This window comes from Octopus sinensis, linkage group LG12 (assembly GCF_006345805.1).
Source record: "Octopus sinensis linkage group LG12, ASM634580v1, whole genome shotgun sequence".
Lineage (NCBI taxonomy): Eukaryota > Metazoa > Mollusca > Cephalopoda > Octopoda > Octopodidae > Octopus > Octopus sinensis.
This window is the reverse complement of record NC_043008.1, coordinates 76,966,532-76,986,218: the sequence shown is the minus strand read 5'-3', so window position 1 is coordinate 76,986,218 and position 19,687 is coordinate 76,966,532. Positions and strand designations below refer to the sequence as shown.

Here is a 19,687-nt window from a genome sequence, read left to right as displayed (position 1 = left end):
TCTCTCTCATTCATTTTATAACTTCCTCCTCTAACACTCTCTTATATGTTCTCTTTTATGTCTTTCTTCCTCTTTACAACATATTTCTTTTTTCGTTCTTACTCCTCTACCTCCTCTCTCTCTCTCTCTCTCTCTCTCTCTCTCCATTTATCTTTCTCTACTCTTCACTCCTATAATTTGCGCGTCCTTTACATTTCCTCTCTCTCTCTCTCGGCTTCTCTCTGCCGCTCTTTATCTCTGCTTCTGTTTCTCTCTCTTTGCCTCTGTTTCTCTCTCTTTCCCTCCATCTGTCTGTCTGTCTCTCTTTCTCTCTCCCCCTCTTTCTCTGTAAGTCACTCAGTCAAAAACGTACGATCAAGGGCAGTAAATTAGCGGCAACCACAGAGCGTCAAAGTAAATGCCTTGAGGTATTTATTTACGGTTATTTACGTTTCGAGTTCAAATTCTACTGAAATGAACTATACCTCTCATCCTTCCTGGGACAGAGTAAGGGCTGGCGTCCCCAAAGCACTGTTTTCACAAGCTACAAGCTCAAATCAGAGAGAATGTCTCTAAGCAGATCGAGGTGGTGGGGGGATATTCTGCTTAAAAGAATGGTACTCAACGATGTTCAGATTTCGAGATTGGACACAAGGAAGTCGGGATGGAGTGGGGTATGAAACCACAAAGAGACACAGCCTCTGGGGTGGAGGAATTTAGGAGAGCATATTGCGTGAAGATTCACCAAGGCAAATCTAAGTGTAAAGAGCAATTATAGATCGCAAAGCATCTGATAATATCCAGGGTTCTCACTTTTGTCTGTATTAGAACTGCTTGTCGGAGGAACACCAGGGCTAAGAAGCAAACTGCATGCTCAGGGTCTCTGATCAAGAAGAGGAGATTATTCTGAATGCTTCCAGAAGAAATTACTGCTGAATCTGTCACAAGTGACCGATATGAGATGGGCTCAGTTGCATGGGAACAACATTCTTGAAAGGTGACGAAACGAGGAAGTTAAGAACCATGGTGCAAGTGATATTCCAGACATGCCAAGATGCCTTTGGTAGGAGAAAAGAAAAGCTTGCAAGCAATATGGGTCCTGTGGGAAGCAGCGTATGACTGCAGAATTGAGAAAAGAGCTATGTCAGGTGAAGAAAAGATGTATAGAAGCAGATGATAAAGGAAAAGTGGTCTTAAACCAGCTTACGAAGGAACCTACTCCTTTGCAATGCAGAGTCACTCCGGAAAAGGAGATAGATAGATAGATAGATAGATAGATAGATAGATAGATAGAGATAGATAGATAGATAGATAGAGATAGAGATAGAGAGAGAGGGGGGAGGGGAGAAAAAGAGTCAAATGCAAATGGAGGTCGTTTTTTAACAACTCTTTCCAGTTCAAAAGCGGTACCTTGATTTGTTCTAAGAAAAGATAGACAGTAACTACAGAAGAAAGATTCCGTAGAGACATTGTCCATTTTCAATGCTAAAGCTCAAACACCAAACCCCTTCAACATGCAGACTTCACTTTGCTGTTAAAAACGCTGGTGGTGTCTTCTCATGGGACATATGACACCACTTATAGAATTTACAAAAGTTTTCCATGTGGACATCATTACCAAAAAATTAGCAACATATCTACTGGCCAGTGCTGCATCAACACAAATAACGATGCTTAGAACGTACATCAGTAATCAGCCACACTATCAAGAAAGCAAGGAAGAATAAACAATACACTCTCAGTGGTATGGTTAGATCTCGCCAAAGTCTACAAAAGTATGCCCCACTAGCTAATTCAAAGAGCACTGTAGTACAAACAAATACCAAAAACACTAATCAAGTTCATAATATCTCACATGGATTCACTGAAGATAAAGTTCACCATGGAATTTTCCACACTGAATGGCAGAAACTAGGACAAGGCATTATGATTGTGAGCATTATTGCCGTTGTCCTGTTTGTCAAGACCATGATCTTACAGATTTAGGTTGGAAGAAAAGAGCAGAAATGACCTGAAACCGATGACAACATGAGTCTGCAGGGCCTCCATGAGTGAGATAGCGATCGTGACACTATCAGTCCAAGGAACACTCTGAGTACCTTCAAAGGAAGGCTGGCAAATGACATCTTCAGTATCAGGGCACTGAGACTCCAACAAACCAAGAAAGAGTTTGTTGGGAAGACTTATGATTATACTTTTAAGAACAATACCAATGCTAAAGACTCTAACACCCTTCTAAGCAACTGGCTGAAGGCAGCTGATAGAAGTCAGCTTGTTGAGAGATTCAAAATACAGTAATTCCAGTAAAGCCTCGTACTCAGACTACAGAGGCCATTCTTGCTTTATGACTTTAATGGTTCAGGTGGGGGCATTGTAAAGATTGCGCTGTAGATTCGTGTGTGTATGAAAGAGCGGGCATCCAACCCTCAACTCTGTCAATCTGTAGAGCAAGATTTCTAAGCTCCGCCTACCAGTTTCATTGTGGAGGAATTCAAAACCACAAAAGCAAGAGCAATCAGCACATTGCTTCCATCTAAAGATGAGAAAGTCGGGAATGCCAATAAGACCATAAAATGCAGCAGAATACTGGAAACACTAGGATATTATTGGAATAGTCTGCAAGCATGTTTGGAACTTTGCAACTACAGAGCCATAAGGTGGAAAAGTACGAATACCAGAAGCAAGAAAGAGCTCATAGAACAAAGGATTCGTGATTGAAAAGAAGACTGCCGCGTAAAAACACTGGGACCCGCCCACCAGAGAGAATGTAGACAATTGAACCAGGCATTTGGAATGCCTACTGTCCTGGAGGGGACTTTGGAGTACTGACTAGAAAAACATTTTCCTTCCACCTGTGCGTCATTGCTGACCCGATGTCGAATATAAATAATCTTAAAACATGAAGCAAAGAAGAAAACTAGTCTTGCAGTCAGCGTGAAGCAACTATGTACTCTTAATCGCACTTTGACCGGATTCCCTCGAGCACTATGAGAGGGCTGATACAATTGTAGGCACGACAAGGTCCTCACAGAAGTCTTCAAATAAACAAACCTACAGAGGGTTAAGGCTACAAAAATAGCAGTCTTCCATGCCCAAAGTATCAGATTACTGGGAGAAAAAAACAAAGATAAGACAAAAGCAACTGTAAGAAACCTACATTCCGTTTTGGTTCCAGTCCCAAACTGGGAGATGCAACAGGACTTGAAGGGTAGACTTGTTTTCACAGAAGAGATAGCGGTAAAATCGCTCCGACCAGACATGTTCCTGTTACTCAGGAGTGCAAAATAATCGAGGGTGAGTGAACTCGAGCGCCCTGGGTAGACGAACATCACATTTCTCACCAGCTGAAGAAGACCTTATATCGAAGTCGGCTGCCCGTCACCTTCTTTTTGTTTTGGTGTGCTATTTCTTATGGAAGATAGTCCTGGAACTCAGACAACTTAAGAAAGCGACTAAGGAGATGGGCACAGCAACTGAAAGCAACTCAAGGTGGCTATGGTCGATAAGAGATCCCAAGTGGAACCTTTCAGCAGGTGAAGACTAGTTTCAAGTGAAATGTAACCCTGAGATGCCAGCTGATGACACTGAACTGTTTCTGCGTAACGATGGATTCATCAGAAGATCTTATAAGACCGCCGAGTAGCTCCAGTAGTTTCTGCGTTGGGCAAAGCATCTCCAATATTTATCACACACACACAAAATTTTGTAATGTACTCAGTAAAGTCCCAGCTGCATACAATATACAAACTTACAAATTTAATATACATACTTATGAATTGATATATAAACTTATAAGTTAAAGCTAGTTTCTTGCAGAATTAGCTTAGATAATAACACCGCTTACACGTACTAAACTGACATTCCGTCGGTTACGATGATTATACCAGTTGATCCGATCAGCAGAACAGCCTGCTCCTGAAATTAATATGCAAGTAGCTATGCACTCCACAGATCCGCATAACGTAGTTCTCAGGAAGATAAAGCGGGACACAGACTATGACAGGAATTGAGCGAAGCCAATGGTAATTCTCTGACCGGTTCTAGGCTATCACCAGAAAAGTACTCGGCATATATAAAAGAATAATCGTGAAATGCACTTTTTGAGTGTGCTTCTTTCTGCCTTGCGAACAACTAACCGCACTTATACATAAACATGTGTATATACATATATAAAAAATTTCTGTGAATGTCTGTGTGAGTGTACGTGCTCCAACATACACACACACACACACATACACACACACACACACACACACACACACACACACACACACACACACACACACACACACACACACACACACACACACACACACACACACAACATCATGCTAATTCTAACTAAAATCACGCAACAACTGTATTTTTCCTTTACTTCTAAATTATGAATTACTAAAAGTTGTCGTTACTCTTCTGTGACCTTCTCATTGACACACTTCTAGTGTATCTGTTCAAAACTGAGTTACTAGAGTGTTTTTAGAAACTTTGGGATTTCTTTCTTTTTAGGTCCCTCCTTTTCCCTCCTTTTCTTCTCTTTAGCTCCTTTCTGTTCCTTTTTAAATGTTACGTTCAAATTTATGAATTTCAGTTAAACACACAAAAGAAAGCAATTCTGAGTTGGCGATTTATTCGTTCGCATGTGAATAAATCTTTTCTCCTTTTTTAACGAAAAGTTTCTGTATGGTGTTTGAACTTTAGACTTCTGGATCCCTTGTTACTTCTCTTTTAATTTCTTTCTGTTTTTCTTCTTTAACAGCATTTTACACACACACACACATGTATATATATATATATATATATATATATATATATATATATATATATATATATATATATATATATATATATATATACACATATATACATACATGTGCATAAAAACATACATACAAGCATATATGTACGCACCCATATACACACACATCTATCTATCTATCTATCATCTATCTACATACATACATACATACATACATACGTATATATGGATATACAGGAACGTAAGATATTTGAGGACAGATATATAACAACAGATAATAACTTTATAAAAAAATGTTATGAGGGTAAAAATGAACTTTCTTTTCTATAATGTTATTCAATAAAGCCACCTTCAGCTTCAACAATTGCTTCTATGGAAGATCTAAATCACCTACATGCTCGAATCAAGTGGTCCTGGTTCATTTTGGGCATTACGCTGATTATAGCAGCTTTCAAAGTATCTTTGTTGTTGTAGGCTTGTTCATTGACCTCTCACTCAACAACGATCCACATGGATTGAAATCTGGGGAATTAGGAGGCCAAATGTTAGGGTTTATGTGATCATGAAACTTTTCAGCCATCCATTCCTGTGTTACTAGAGCCATGTGTGATAGGGAAAAGTCTTACTGAAACATATATGGTCTTCCATTGCACTGTTTATCCAGTGCTTAACAATTGTTTCCAGGAACTCAATGTAGGCGGCGGAGTTAACTCTAAGGCCTTGTGGAAAGAAGTAAGGAGGCATCACATGTCCTTCAATCCTGACAACCCCTAAAACCATGACAGTTGCAGGAAATAGTGTATGCATAACACTTGGCACTTCAGAAGAGTCTGCACATAACCACCTGTTATTTCTTCTGTTAACTTTTTGATCTTCGTCGAAGTTTTTCTCGTTTGAGAAAAACCAAATCAAATCTTCTGCTAGGTTTTTCAGTTTAAGAGCCTTTTAGATCTGATGTAGTGATTTTCTTTTGCTTTTCAGATAAATTGATCATTCCTCTTTCCTTATCATATAACACTTATATCTGATGTTTTAGTGGACATTTCTGACTGTTCCTTCGGACACATCTTTTGCAATTGACCTCATGGACTTTCTGGGATTGTAATCAATGGTCTGTTGAACTTGCTTGATAAATTCATGTGTTCTGATGATTTCAGAACATTTAGAATGCTTTTTATGCTTTGATACTGGTGAAACATTTCCATCTTCAATCTTACAAACCTTGTAGACGAAAGAACTGGCAACTTTTTAAAATCGAGATATTTTTAAATCGCTATGCTCAGCCTTTCTTGATTAAGATGAGGGCCTGCCATTGTTTTATATTTTTTTGTTTTTTCTGAAACAATGATTATACAGCGTTAGTAAAAAATGCAGCAATGATCCAAAAAGGTGTCCTCAAATATATTACGCACCCTGTATATATGTATATGTATGTGATAAGAAGCCTACTTCTCAGCTGCTGCATGGTACCTTGGGCAAGTATCTTCTGGTATAGCCTCGGGCCGACCAAAGCCTTGTGAGTGGATTTAGTAGACGGAAACTGAAAGAAGCCCGTTGTATATATATATATATATATATATATATATATATATATATATATATATATATACGTGTGTGTGTGTATATCTATATGTGTGTGTGTCTTTGTGTTTGTCCCCTCCCCCAATCACCGTTTAACAACCGGTGTTGGCGTATTTATGTCCCCGTGACTTAGCAGTTCGGCAAAAGTGATCGACAGAAATAAGTACTAGGCTTTTAAAAAGTAAGTCTTAAGGTCAATTTGTTTGACTAAAACCCATCAAGGCGGTACTCCAGCATAGCCGCAGTCAAATGAGTGTAACAAGTAAAAGAATAAAAGAATATATATATATATATATATATATATATATATATATATATATATATATCAACATATTCTTTTATTCATTTTGTTTCAATCATTTGATTGCGGCATGCTGGTGCACCATCTTTAGTCGAAGAAATTGATCCTATGACTTATTTTTTGTAGGCCTAGTACCTTTTCTATCAGTCTCTTTTGCCGAACCGCTATGTTACGGGAACGCAAACACAACATCGGTTGTCAAGCGATGGTGGGGGACAAACAAATGCACGCACGCACGCACGCACGCTCGCACGCACGCACGCACGCTCGCACGCACGCACGCACGCTCGCACGCACGCACGCACGCTCGCACGCACGCACGCACGCACGCACGCATGCACACACACACACACACACACACACACACACACACACACACAGACGCACACAAACGCATAGATAGGAAATATTCAATACATGAATGTAGAGTTTATAATTGACTCACATATGCATAAACACATATACAAACAAGCGCTTGTATGTATGTATATACATGCATGTACGTGTGTGTGTGTGTGTGTGTGTGAATATACGCACCTGTCAGTACACCTCTCCGCCCACCAAGTGTTCTCGCTCTCTCCCTCATTCTTACATCTCTCTTATATATGCCCACATGTGTCTCTCTGTCTATTTGTCTTTCTGCCGGTTTTTCCGTCCGCCTGCCTGTAATCACCATTCGTCTACCTATTGACACACATCTTGTACATCAGCTATTCTTTATTATGAAATGTAAATGTGGTTGTGTGGATGTGTGTGCATGTATGTATATGTATGTCTGTGTGTGAGTACCTCGTTGACTGAATCTACCCGCATAACTGACATTTTCTCCATAATCTATGTTTCTACTAAATCCACTATCAGCACCAGCACCATCAGCATCACCTTTCCACCACCACCACCACCACTGCCACCACCATCACCGCCACCACCATCAGCATCACCAGTTTTGTCGTGTTCTTCACACACACTCACATGCTTTTTAGCAGTCACGGCCAATACCATACTGGAGCATAAATGTCTAGGTGTATTAAAGTTTGGAAGTGCATGCACGTGATATCCATGTCTGTATGAATGCATATTTGTGCAGATGTATGTATGTATGTATGTATGTATGTATGTATGTATGTATGTATGTATGTATGTGTGTGTGTGTATGTGTGTGTGTGTGTGTATGTATGTATGTATGTATGTATGTATGTATGTATGTATGTATGTATGTATGTATGTATGTATGTATGTAATGTGTGTGTGTGTGTGTATGTAATGTATGTATGTATGTATGTATGTATGTATGTATGTATGTATGTTGTATGTATGTATTATGTATGCATGTGTATGTATGTATGTATGTATGTATGTATGTATGTATGTATGCATGTGTGTATGTATGTATGTATGTATGTATGTATGTATGTATGTATGTATGTATGTATGTGTGTGTGTGTGTGTATGTATGTATGTATGTATGTATGTGTACTGGGTATCCGATAGCAAATCTATGTAAGCGATGTCCTCGAAGGCCAGTCAGTCCCTCAATAAGGAGTCTCTAGTATTTCAGCCCCGATTATAACGGTGTGATCAAGATGGTAGATGATCGGATTCCCAAGTAATTCCTATATGGTGAGTTAGCTCAGGGTAATAAAGCAGAATACAAATGGAAATTTGAGTGTAAAGACTGCATCAAGAAGATACTGAAGAAGGTCAACATCTTGGAAAATAGATGGAGAAACCTCACACTAGATCAGTGGTTCTCAACCGGGTGCCTCATGACACTTGGGGGTCCGTGTAAGATTTTGTTGTCAAAATGTGTGTGCATAAATTGATTTTACTTCTACAATACACAGGATATTTCAATTTTTTTAAAACTTCAATAAATAACGTCGGCTAGATCTCTCGAAGACTTTGCAATTTTGAATTGGTTAGTAATTAATACTGATTAGCAATAAGTACTGATTAGTAATAAATACTGATTAGTAATAAGTACTGATTAGTAATAAATACGGATTAGTAATAATTACCGGTTTCAAATTTCGGCTCAAAGCCAGCAATTTCAGGTTAGGCAGTAAGTCGATTACATCGATCCCAGTGTTCAACTGGTACTTATTTCGACAATCCCGAAAGGAAAGACAAAGTCGACCTCGGCAGCACTTGAACTCAGAACGTAAAACGGACGAAATGCTGCTAAGCATTTTGCCTGGTGTGCTAACGATTCTACCAACTCCCCACCTTGGTTAGTAAGGAATATTGATCAGTAATGAATGTTAGCCAATAATAAATACTGTTTGGTAATAAATATTGATTAGTGTTGTGGCGAGAGTCATTGACAATTCTGCGGGTTTGGAAGAATGAACTAACCGTTGCAGATAAGTTATCTTTTCTTGAAGGCCCCACCTAAGGGGTTTTACCTGTTGTTGAAATTGTTGAACAATTGTTGATTTATTGTTGTACTTTTGCTGAGTACTTCTTTCCCCTACCTCATTCAGAGGTAGCCATTCCACACTCATTAATTATATAATTCATTTAATTCACTCGTTTATGTTTTATGTCTCCACTTTGGATATTCTGCCCTTGTGCTGTCCCCTCTGTGTTGGCCCATAGTGGCTAATAAGGAAATTGAACGTTTTGGTAGCAGAGTAGGTGTTACTTTCTTTTGTTTAAATCCTTGTGATTCCTTTGAGTATTCTTGTTTGTCTCACTGTTGAAAGCTTAGTGCCTATTGTCGAGATTTTTTGAAGACTGTTGCCGTTTTGCCTGTGGCCCTGTGTATTTGTTTGTTTTCTTTCCCCCATTTAGGGGCGAAGAGACTTGGGAAAATGAATAGCGAACCGGAACAAGCCCATGCCTGGTGCTGTACTTCGGCGGCTGGAAACCGCACCACTGCGACGAATGCGCTGAAGCTGGAGAGTTGCAAGGAATTGATCTAGAAGTAGGGCTCAAGTTTAAGGTTAACTCCTCTAGAGGAAGTAACCAGTAGAACGAGGAGAACAGTGGTATACAGAACGTGGTCCATAACCAATAAGAAAATTGAGATGGCATCAGAGGAAGTCATTGAGAAATATGCGGAAAAAGTGACATTCTACACTAGAGGGAGACGATATGGCACAGTGGAGGTGAGGTTTGCCTCCGAAGAAGAGGCAGTAAATCCCTCCACTGTGCCGCTGAGATCACAAGAATGGGTGCTCCTGCTGACCTATTGCGGCAAAAGAGTTGCAAGAATTAGGATCGGCAGGGTGCCACCTGAAATCGAAGAAGCGTGGCTGGTGACAGCCGTGATATACGGAACCAAAGAGGACGCAAAGCTAATCCAAGTTGCAAGAACTAAGAAAATGAATGGGTGAAGTTACGGCCTAGAAATGGTTATCCATGCCACCCGGCAAGACTTGAATGAAATAGCAGAAGAGGTGCTATTTCCTGAAGATACAAAGGTGAGAGTGTTGGTAGAGAGAAGACCGCCCACTTACTGCCACATTAAAATAAAGTGCCTCCAAATAAACAATGAAACCACAGAGAACCAGGAAGAACAAAGTAGGAGTACAGTAACGGCATCCCGAGCCCAGGAGGAGAGTATGGAGGATAAAGAGGAGGAGGGATTCGCCGAAATATCGAAAAGGAAAAGAAAGAAAACAGTAAATACACCCACTAAAAGTACAAAGAAGAAGGGGAAGAACAGCAAAACAAAGGAGTTTATACAGCAAGCACACAACACACAAGGTACACTCATACAGCATACATCACCACCAGTCCCCCCCCCCAAAAGGAAACCACCCTAGATAGCCCGAGTTCACCTCGTTGACAAGCAGACACATGTACAGACAGGCAAAACACACAGTCCTGCTCGCCTAGCCAGAGGGATGGTATCATTCGATGGCTAAAACAATGTGAAGTGCATAGTGACTAGCGGTCTGTCTGTCTGTCTGTCTGTCTCTCTCTCTCTCTTTCTCTCTCTCTCTCTCTCTCTCTCTCTCTCTCTATATATATATATATATATATATATATATATATATATATATATATATATATATAATATATATATATATATATATTGCCTTTTATCTTTTACTTCTGTCAGTCATTACACTGCAGCTATGCCGGGCACCGCCTTCAATTTTTGATCGAATAAATCGATCCCAGGACTTATTTTAAAAGCTTAGGACTTATTCTGCCGGTCTCTTTTGCCGAACCACTAATCTATGGGCATGCAAACACATCAGTACCGGTTGTCAAGCTGTGGTAGAAAAACAAACACACGTAGAAAGACAGACAGACACACACACACACACACAAACGCCTACATAGTATATATATAACTGGTCAGAAAGTTACCATTGGTTTGACATCGCCAGAGAAAAAGAGAATCAAAAGGGAATTGGAGCGAAATAAATGGTAACTTCTGACCGGTTATATGCCATAACCAAGAAGAATGTCCAATTCGACATATATAAAACTATTCGAGTTTACTACTTCTCTGCCTTGTAGACAACTGACCGCTCATACATACATACGTACGTACATACATACATACATACATACATACATACATACATACATACATACATACATACATACATACATGCATACATATCTGTCCTGCAAATATCAAAGAAAATTCAAAGGAAAAGGGATATCTATGGACAACTGCTTTGAAACCTCCAGCTTCTATATCCAGACTATGAATTCATATTTATGCCAATAATAATCGGAGCACAAGATTTTGTCAGTAAAATTTTAAAGAAGAATCTGAATAAACTGGGATTTTCAGAAAGAGAAAACAACCGGCTAATTCGTACATTACAAGTACAATCTGTGAATGGAATTGTAAAAATATGCAAGATTTTTCTCAAGTTCCAAATGTGAATTTGTTTGTGTTAACTACATCTCGAAGATGGAGTCTTGCATCTTTGTTGGAAACCATCTCCCTCCTCAGAGGAAAATTTATGATTAAAAATAGAAGATACATACATACAGAGGGAAATAGAGAGAGATATAGATATGAGATAAAAGCAGTGAGATCCAAAATGGTCGTTGTACAGGCAGTTGGTTAGCCTCAACCAGAGATATATTGAGGTGAGTTGTATATATAACACAAAGCAGATAATGATTGATCAATAAAGTTTATTAATCAACATATATCAGACACTTCGTACCATATCGAATTAAATACAGATTCAAGTAAGCTGGCTGCCAATTTACAATTCCAATACATAGCAAAAAATGTTGCTAACTATGCGAGTATAAATCGGTATGTGAAGGGAATGGACTAAAATCGTGCTACGGGCGTTTCCAAGGAAGGTTGAATGGAAGCTATGTAACTTTAAGCTATTACATATATGCTCAGCTTCCCTTTTCGTTAGTTATTGTTATTTACGAAATAATTTTGAGATGTCGGGTAGAAGTTACTACATCTACAACAGTAGAATCTGGGTGGAAGCTTTCGCCTATTTCCTATGAGTTTCTGGATTGCAAAAAATAGATCAAGGGAAAAATTTGCTCGAGATAAGATTGGAAAACAAAAATAGAAATAAATAAATACACACGTACACATACAATTCCAGTCATCTACACCCACATGCAAACTCAGATAAGGTTGCTGTTTTTCATTGAGTGTCTAGTGTACTGGGGGCAGTAACAGTGACAAGGGGTGGATATTGTAAATTCCAGCTTTGACAATGGAGGAAAGATACTTGAATGGCGGCAAATGTTACTCTCCAGTCCCAATGAATGCTCTCTATCAATGTGTGTATGTGTGTGAGTATGTGTGTGTATATATTGATAGAGATGTTAGTAAGTTGTTGATCGCGATAAACAAGTCATGTGATATCTAGCACTCTGGTCTTTTATCATTTGGTCATGAACACTATATTTAGTCACACTGATACCGCACACACATCTACACTCACGTAAATTTGTGTGTGTGTGTATACGTGTGCGTGTGTTGCGCTCTTCGTGCTGAACTATATATATATATATATATTTATGTGTGTGTGTGCGCGTGTGTGTGTGTGTATATATTTATATATATATATAAATATACACACACACACCACATATACACACACACTATATATATAGATACATGTATACATATACATACATATTATATATATATAATATATATATATCTATATATATAATACAACATAAGAGGCATCAGCCATCTGAATGTGGCTAGGGACAGGGCAGGGTGGAGGGGGTGTTACTGATGCATTTAGCCCCAGGCGATCATCACGTCACCAGGAGGGCTGACACCATCTCGGTGTCCTCTAGCCTGTAAAGGGAGATCATTCCCCGAAGACGTGGATGCTACATACGGACCAGGTTTCAAGGTATTTGCCTATTATCAACGCATGGTAAGCAACCGTTCTCCGACGAATAACTCTCCGTACAGGTATAATTTAAGGATTTTCACAGTAAACACATTTACTGATGTAGAAAAACCTTTCGAAATAATAAATCTCTAAACGAATATAAACAGTAACTGCTCTATAACATAGGGGCATCAGCCATCTGAATGTGGCTAGGGACAGGGCAGGGTGGAGGGGGGTTACTGATGCATTTAGCCCCAGGCGATCATCAACGTTACCAGGAGGGCTGACACCATCTCGTGTCCTCTAGCCTGTAAGGGAGATCATTCCCCGAAGACGCGGATGCTACATACGGACCAGGTTTCAAGGTATTTGCCTATTATCAACGCATGGTAAGCACCGTTCTCCGACGAATAACTCCGTACAGGCTAGAGGACACCGAAATGGTGTCAGCCCTCCTGGTGACGTTGATGATCGCCTGGGGCTAAATGCATCAGTAACACCCCCTCCACCCTGCCCTGTCCCTAGCCACATTCAGATGGCTGATGCCCCTTATGTTATAGAGCAGTTACTGTTTATATTTCGTTTAGAGATTTATTATTGCTTTCGAACGGTTTTTCTACATCAGTAAATGTGTTTACTGTGAAAATCCTTAAATATATAGCCTGTACGGAGAGTTATTCGTCGGAGAACGGTGCTTACCATGCGTTGATAATAGGCAAATACCTTGAAACCTGGTTCGTATGTAGCATCCGCGTCTTCGGGGAATGATCTCCCTTTAAAGGCTAGCCCCCCTGGTGACGTTGATGATCGCCTGGGGCTAAATGCATCAGTAACACCCCCTCCACCCTGCCCTGTCCCTAGCCACATTCAGATGGCTGATGCCCCTTATGTTATAGAGCAGTTACTGTTTATATTTCGTTTAGAGATTTATTATTGCTATATATATACATATTTAATCTATATATATATATATATATATATATATATATATATATATATACATACACATGTGTGTGTATGTGGCAACTGCACAGTGAAAAAGTGGGATAGAAATTCTGGTAAAATTAAAGAATTCCTCAAATGATGGATATTAAACTGCTTCGGGTAAAATTTCGAGTAATTTTTAGTAACGTTCTATGATGTTGTGAGTTCGATTACTGTCAAGGTCGCTTTGTCTTTACATTATTCCAGGAGTCGATAATAATAGGATCGAGAAAGAAACTTTAATCCCTTGCCTACACCAAGATCTGATAGGACAGTCAGTGAAAATCGAGAGTTATGAGCGGATTACATTGTATTGTTTGGTGGAGTATGAGTTGCACGTGAGTAAATTTGTTTAATGTGTAGTTTCACAATAGTAATATATGTTGAGTTAATGTTCAACTCCGTTTAACTGTGATATAAATCTCGATAACAGGTTAAAGTATATTGAGTGAGGTGATCTACTCGATCGAGAGAGTGTATGTGAAATTGCCGAATTAATTATCGATTTTATACAGAGAAGGTTGAAGTAGAATGTTGATCAGCTGCATGGATATTTAATAGATGAGAAAGTACGCACACACATGGATATACGCATTCATATACAGATTCATACAAACGTATGTGTGTGTGTATCTGTGTTGTGTGTGTGTGTATGTGTGTGTGTGCATGTGTGTGTGTGTGTACATACAAATCACTTCATCATAAGTGTCTAGTTTCCCTTACATGGTATAGCCAATCATTAGGGTGCCACTCAAGACACTTTTGCAGCCAGCTGTCCCTTCTCTTTTCTGTTTTCTGTCATGTGTTGCAGGGTCGCGGTGTTGTGACTTGTTCAGTCATTGATGTTGTCAGACCAGAATTTTCTCTTTCTGTGCCTCTCTCACCCTCTCTCAACTGTGCCCTGAAGAATAGTTTTGAACAGGTGGTTGTGGCGGGATACGTGACCGTACCAGACAAGCTTTCGTCTTTTTACCTGCGCAAGGAGTTGTTACTGACTGACAACGTAATTGTCAACTTGCTGTCTGACGAAGCTGTTCGTTTTGCCTTCTGTGTACGGGATACGTAGCAGCCTTCTGAAGCACTTGATACTTCGTTCCATGTCAGCTGTAAGATTCCAGCTCTCATACTCTTATAAAAAGATCGACGTCACCAGGAACTTGCACACTTTGCGTCTTGTTTGAGAATTAATGGAATTGCTTCTCCATATGGTGCTTAGCTTCGTCATGGCAGTAGAGATCAAACTGAGTCTCATTGTTATCTCCATTCGTGATCTGCTATCCTTTGTCAAAGTGGATCCTTGGTACTTGAAGGTGAGCACTTTGTCAAGTCTCTCTCCGTTCAACACGATGTTGGTTCTGGATGTAACAATTAACCAAGGTATTGCTCTTTTCTGAGCTGGTGTCCAACACATATGTTCCTGATACTTTCTCCAGTCTGGAGGTGTGTTCCTTGAATCCTGCTTCACTGCTCCTTAACAGGTCAATACCATTAGCAAAGCGCAGGCTGGAGAGGGGTTGTCCTTCAATATAGACAGAAAGGTGGGTGTGTTGGAGTGTCTTCTGCATGATATCCTCCAGGATGATGTTCAAAAGCACTTGAGCAAAGCGACATCCTTGTCAAACGCCCAGTTGTCCGGAAGAATTCTTCGATGTTGATGATCAGAGGAACTGCACTATCTAAGTTTCCATGCAGTACCTGGATTACTTCAATGAGGCTGTTATTGAAGTTATAATTCTTCACCTCTTGCCACAGCCCATCATACCAAATATGGTCAAAGCCCTCATTGAAATCAAGGAAGTTGTGATAGATGTCAGAACAGTGTTGCAGATATTTCTCAATGAGCAGTCCTTTTGGACTTAATCTTGCCTGTTCTTCTGCAAGGATTTCTTCTGCCTCCCACTTAAGACTGTATTGCAAAACTTTGTTGGGGTGGCTAATAAGGCTGATTGTACAATAACCTGGTGGAATCTTAAACTACCTTTCTTTAAAATAAAAATCATCTCTGATTGGGTCCACTCCTTTGGCTATTGCTTCGTCCCTCATATCGTCTGACAGATAACTGTTAGTGTCTTGATAAACTTTGCTCAAGCCCCGATATTTCAGAAGCTCTGAGGAGATTTATACACTCTTGGGGATTTCCAATTTTTGAGCATGTACACTGCCTTTTCGACTTTCTCCTCAAGAATTGGAGTAACCCCAAGTATTCTGTTGTTATTGTTGTTTTAATTCTCCAGTACTTTAATGTCATGTCTGAGTTAGTGATTGTAAAGTTCTTTGCAATACTCAAACCGAATCTTTCCCAATTCCAATTCTTTATTTCATTCTCGACACGCCTCTATAACCGACACACAGACACTACAAATACTTTTAATACCATTTTCACCTTCTAGGCTATAACCATCTTTCATTTGTCGAGTCGACCGATCATTGCTTTGCTGTGGCTACCTTACATACTTTTCTCTCGGATCCTACGCACTTCAAGTATGCTGAAGGGTTACAGCTCCAAAGTTACGCTAACGATCTCTAGAAGCACGTGCTTCATCCTAAGAAAGTGACTAAAACTATCTTCGTAAGCAAGTTTTTCAAAACTAACACACTTATATTAAAAAAAAAATCTGATAACAAGTTATAAAAAAATTGGTATCGCATCTTTTAAAATTCGCAAAATGTTAAAAAAGAAAAAGTAAAGGTAAAAAATAATGAAGTCCCATATTTTGCCTATAAATTAAGGTAAGAAAAAAAAGGGTGGGGCAAAGCAGCAGAAGATGGAGGGGAGGAAGTGATGGGCCACATACTCCAGAACAATTGATGTGCTCAGCCGTGCCTGCGGTAATGACCACGATGGCGTTGTCGCGGAGAATGGTCAGCGACACTCGCTGCAGCAGCCACTCCACTTCTCGGAGCTAATTTCTCCGACGGGTCACTGTTATCTCTATTTTGCGGAGGAAATCGGTAGTACGGGGACCAAGAACACCTGACGTCTCGACGATGACCAGCAGTATTTAAATTTTATAAATAAATACTTACCAAGGAAAATAACACAAAACAAGGAAGAAAAAATTCAATACAGCGTTAGGAAATGAAGCAGAACAAGAAATAAGTAAAATTCTTCATTCGATTTGGCAAATTGTTGAGTCAATAAACATCAGTTACTAATCTTCGTTTCATTAATCATGATCAAATAGTCTTTTTTTTTTTTTCTGCAAAGAAATGCTGGACTCTTCAAAAGGTGAAACCATTTCACAAAATTTAAATAACTACCACGCCAAATGAGAATTATCATGGGTGCCATAAATCAATGTTTGTACCAATGAGTTCCCTGTAGTAGTAGACTGCATGAAATGGTTTTACAACTCTTCTACAAAGCAAGATATGGATGTTAATACCACCCACTGTTTTACATAGAGAAAACTTGATTGTAAACACAGTGGAAATAAAACAAAGTTTAAATCAAGTTGTCGAAATGATTAATTTTATTTAAAAAAAACAGGCCAATAGAGATATGTTTGTCTGAAAACAATTGTGTTCACATATTTCACAACACCGACATTTACTAGTCACCTATCGAAAAGAAATAGTTGTTGAGGTGGAGGGTGCTATAAAAAAAGAAAATAATGGAAAAGCTCGCAAAAATCTACAGTGAAACTGGGGGGATTTCAAATAGTAATAGATATTTGGAACAGAAAATTTAGATATGATAATGCTGAAACGATTCCTTTAATTAGTAAAATTCATTGAAATAAATGACTGCTGTCAAAATTGAGCACTTAACAACTCTGGAAAAGAAACGGAATTATTATTTACTATCTTTTAGTATAGGACAATTATGATTAAATTCAAAACAATCTCACATAAATCCCAAATGATATTGGTTTGAAACTATCAGAAAAAATAGCTTCCTATATTAATTGATTGTCAACTAAAAATTAAATTGAAAGCTTTTCAGCAGAAAAACTATCCATCAGTAGCTAAAAACAAAAAGAAAAAATTCATATTTGATTCAATTTTTAAGTCATATGACTTCAGAGTTTTTTCACGGCGGATATCATAAAGTGGAGATTGCACACAATGGATCTTTCTAGGACTCGCACACATTTGTGCGACTCCAAAGGCTGAGAATTATTCCGTTCTGCTGCCACTTGTAGATAATATAATTCTTAGGAAAGATTAACCGGTGCTTGAGACTTATCTCTTTCACGGTGATCGTTTTGCACCAGACCATTTCCTGTACCGCTATTCCCAGCAAACAGTCGACGTAAGCATCAAAGGCCACTATTTCCAGTCCATCGTTCTTCAGGAACATTTCTACAGATTGTTCTTAAATATTGTACATACCTGCTTGAGAATAAATGTCATTTTTTTTTGCGGTCTGTCAAAGACCGTACCGTAGCTCGGCTGGTATGACGTGTCTCGGCTACCCGTTACTAATAATTAGGCACAAAGATGTATGGTGGTAAATTGGCAGAATTATTAGCATGCCGGGAAAATGCTTAGCAGTATATCATACGTCTTTACGTTCTGAGTTCAAATTCTGCTGAGTTCGACTTTGCCTTTCATCCTTTCGGGGTGGGGAAGTATGTATCAGTTGAGCACTAGGGTCGATGTAAACGACTTTCCCACTTCTCGAAAATGCTGGCTTTGTGCCAAAATTTGAAACCAATAAATAGGTACAAAAGTACAGGTTACTTGTGCATTACTTTTTCAGCCTGGTTCAGGATTGTGTTATCGCTCTCAAATGCGACGTAGACAGTATCATAGGTTCTGGCAGGACATGACAGCTCTCCTATTATTTTGGGGACATTTGAGAGACCCTCCATTTTTAAAAGATGAGAGATAAATAATATTTTTCTTTGTACTCCCCTGTATGTAGTTGTCAGAACGACGTTTTACGAAGCGTATTTTTCACATTGTCTCTTTCTTTGGTAAATATTCTGTGTTGTTTACTACAATGTACAAGGTTACGCTAAGATGCAAATTTGTGGAAATATTGAAAATGTTTTCGCTTGGCAAAGAGCATATGCACGTGTCAGCTTTGATGTCCTTGCTGTTGTTGATTAATGTAATTTCTGTTGTTGTTAACATTTCCGCACGAGGTATTTCAAACTGGCATGTGTGGCATTTGAAATATTGTGTTCTTAATATTTCAACATTAACACGTCTAACATTAATATTATGCTATGTATTTCAATTACTATTTTCTTCTGTTTGTTTTCTGTTCGTGTTATTTTATTTTCTATTAGTTTTCTTTTGTTGGTGTGGCTCGGAATATTCATGGCCAATTATATATGCGTATACAATGCGCAGAAATAAAATTTCTTTTATAAAATCAGTAAAGCTCTTTGTCCAAATCTTGTATAAGTAGACACCAAATATTTCGGCGTTATCTGCTTGTGAATAAGTTTGACTGAACACCATTTTGTCAAGGAAATAAATAAAATAAAAGCTTCGATTCCAGAAACGAACAGTGAATAATAATGGTTTCAAACTTTGGGACAAGGCCAGCAACTTTGGGGAGTGGGTAAGTCATTTACATTGGCCTCAGTGCTCAACTGGTACTTATTTTATCGAAAGGATGAGAAAGAAAGTCGACTTCGGTGGAATTTGAACTCGAAACATCAACCCGGAAGAAATGCTGCTAAACATGTTGTCAGCGTGCTAATGACTAAGACAGCTCGTCGTCTTGATAATAATAACAACAGAAATAATAATGATAATAATAATAATAATGATAATAATGATAATATAATAATAATAATAATATAATAATAAATGAACTTGAAG

General features: G+C 38.8%; 1 long non-coding RNA gene across 1 annotated transcript in view; it reads left to right on the top strand.

Moving 5' to 3' along the window:
* The window catches only part of LOC118765671, a 207,359-nt gene that overhangs the window by 17,909 nt on the left and 169,763 nt on the right, over nt 1–19,687 (top strand). The window contains exon 2 of the long non-coding RNA XR_005001540.1: nt 14,114–14,244. This is a non-coding gene — a long non-coding RNA (uncharacterized LOC118765671). The remainder of the gene's footprint in view (nt 1–14,113; nt 14,245–19,687) is intronic.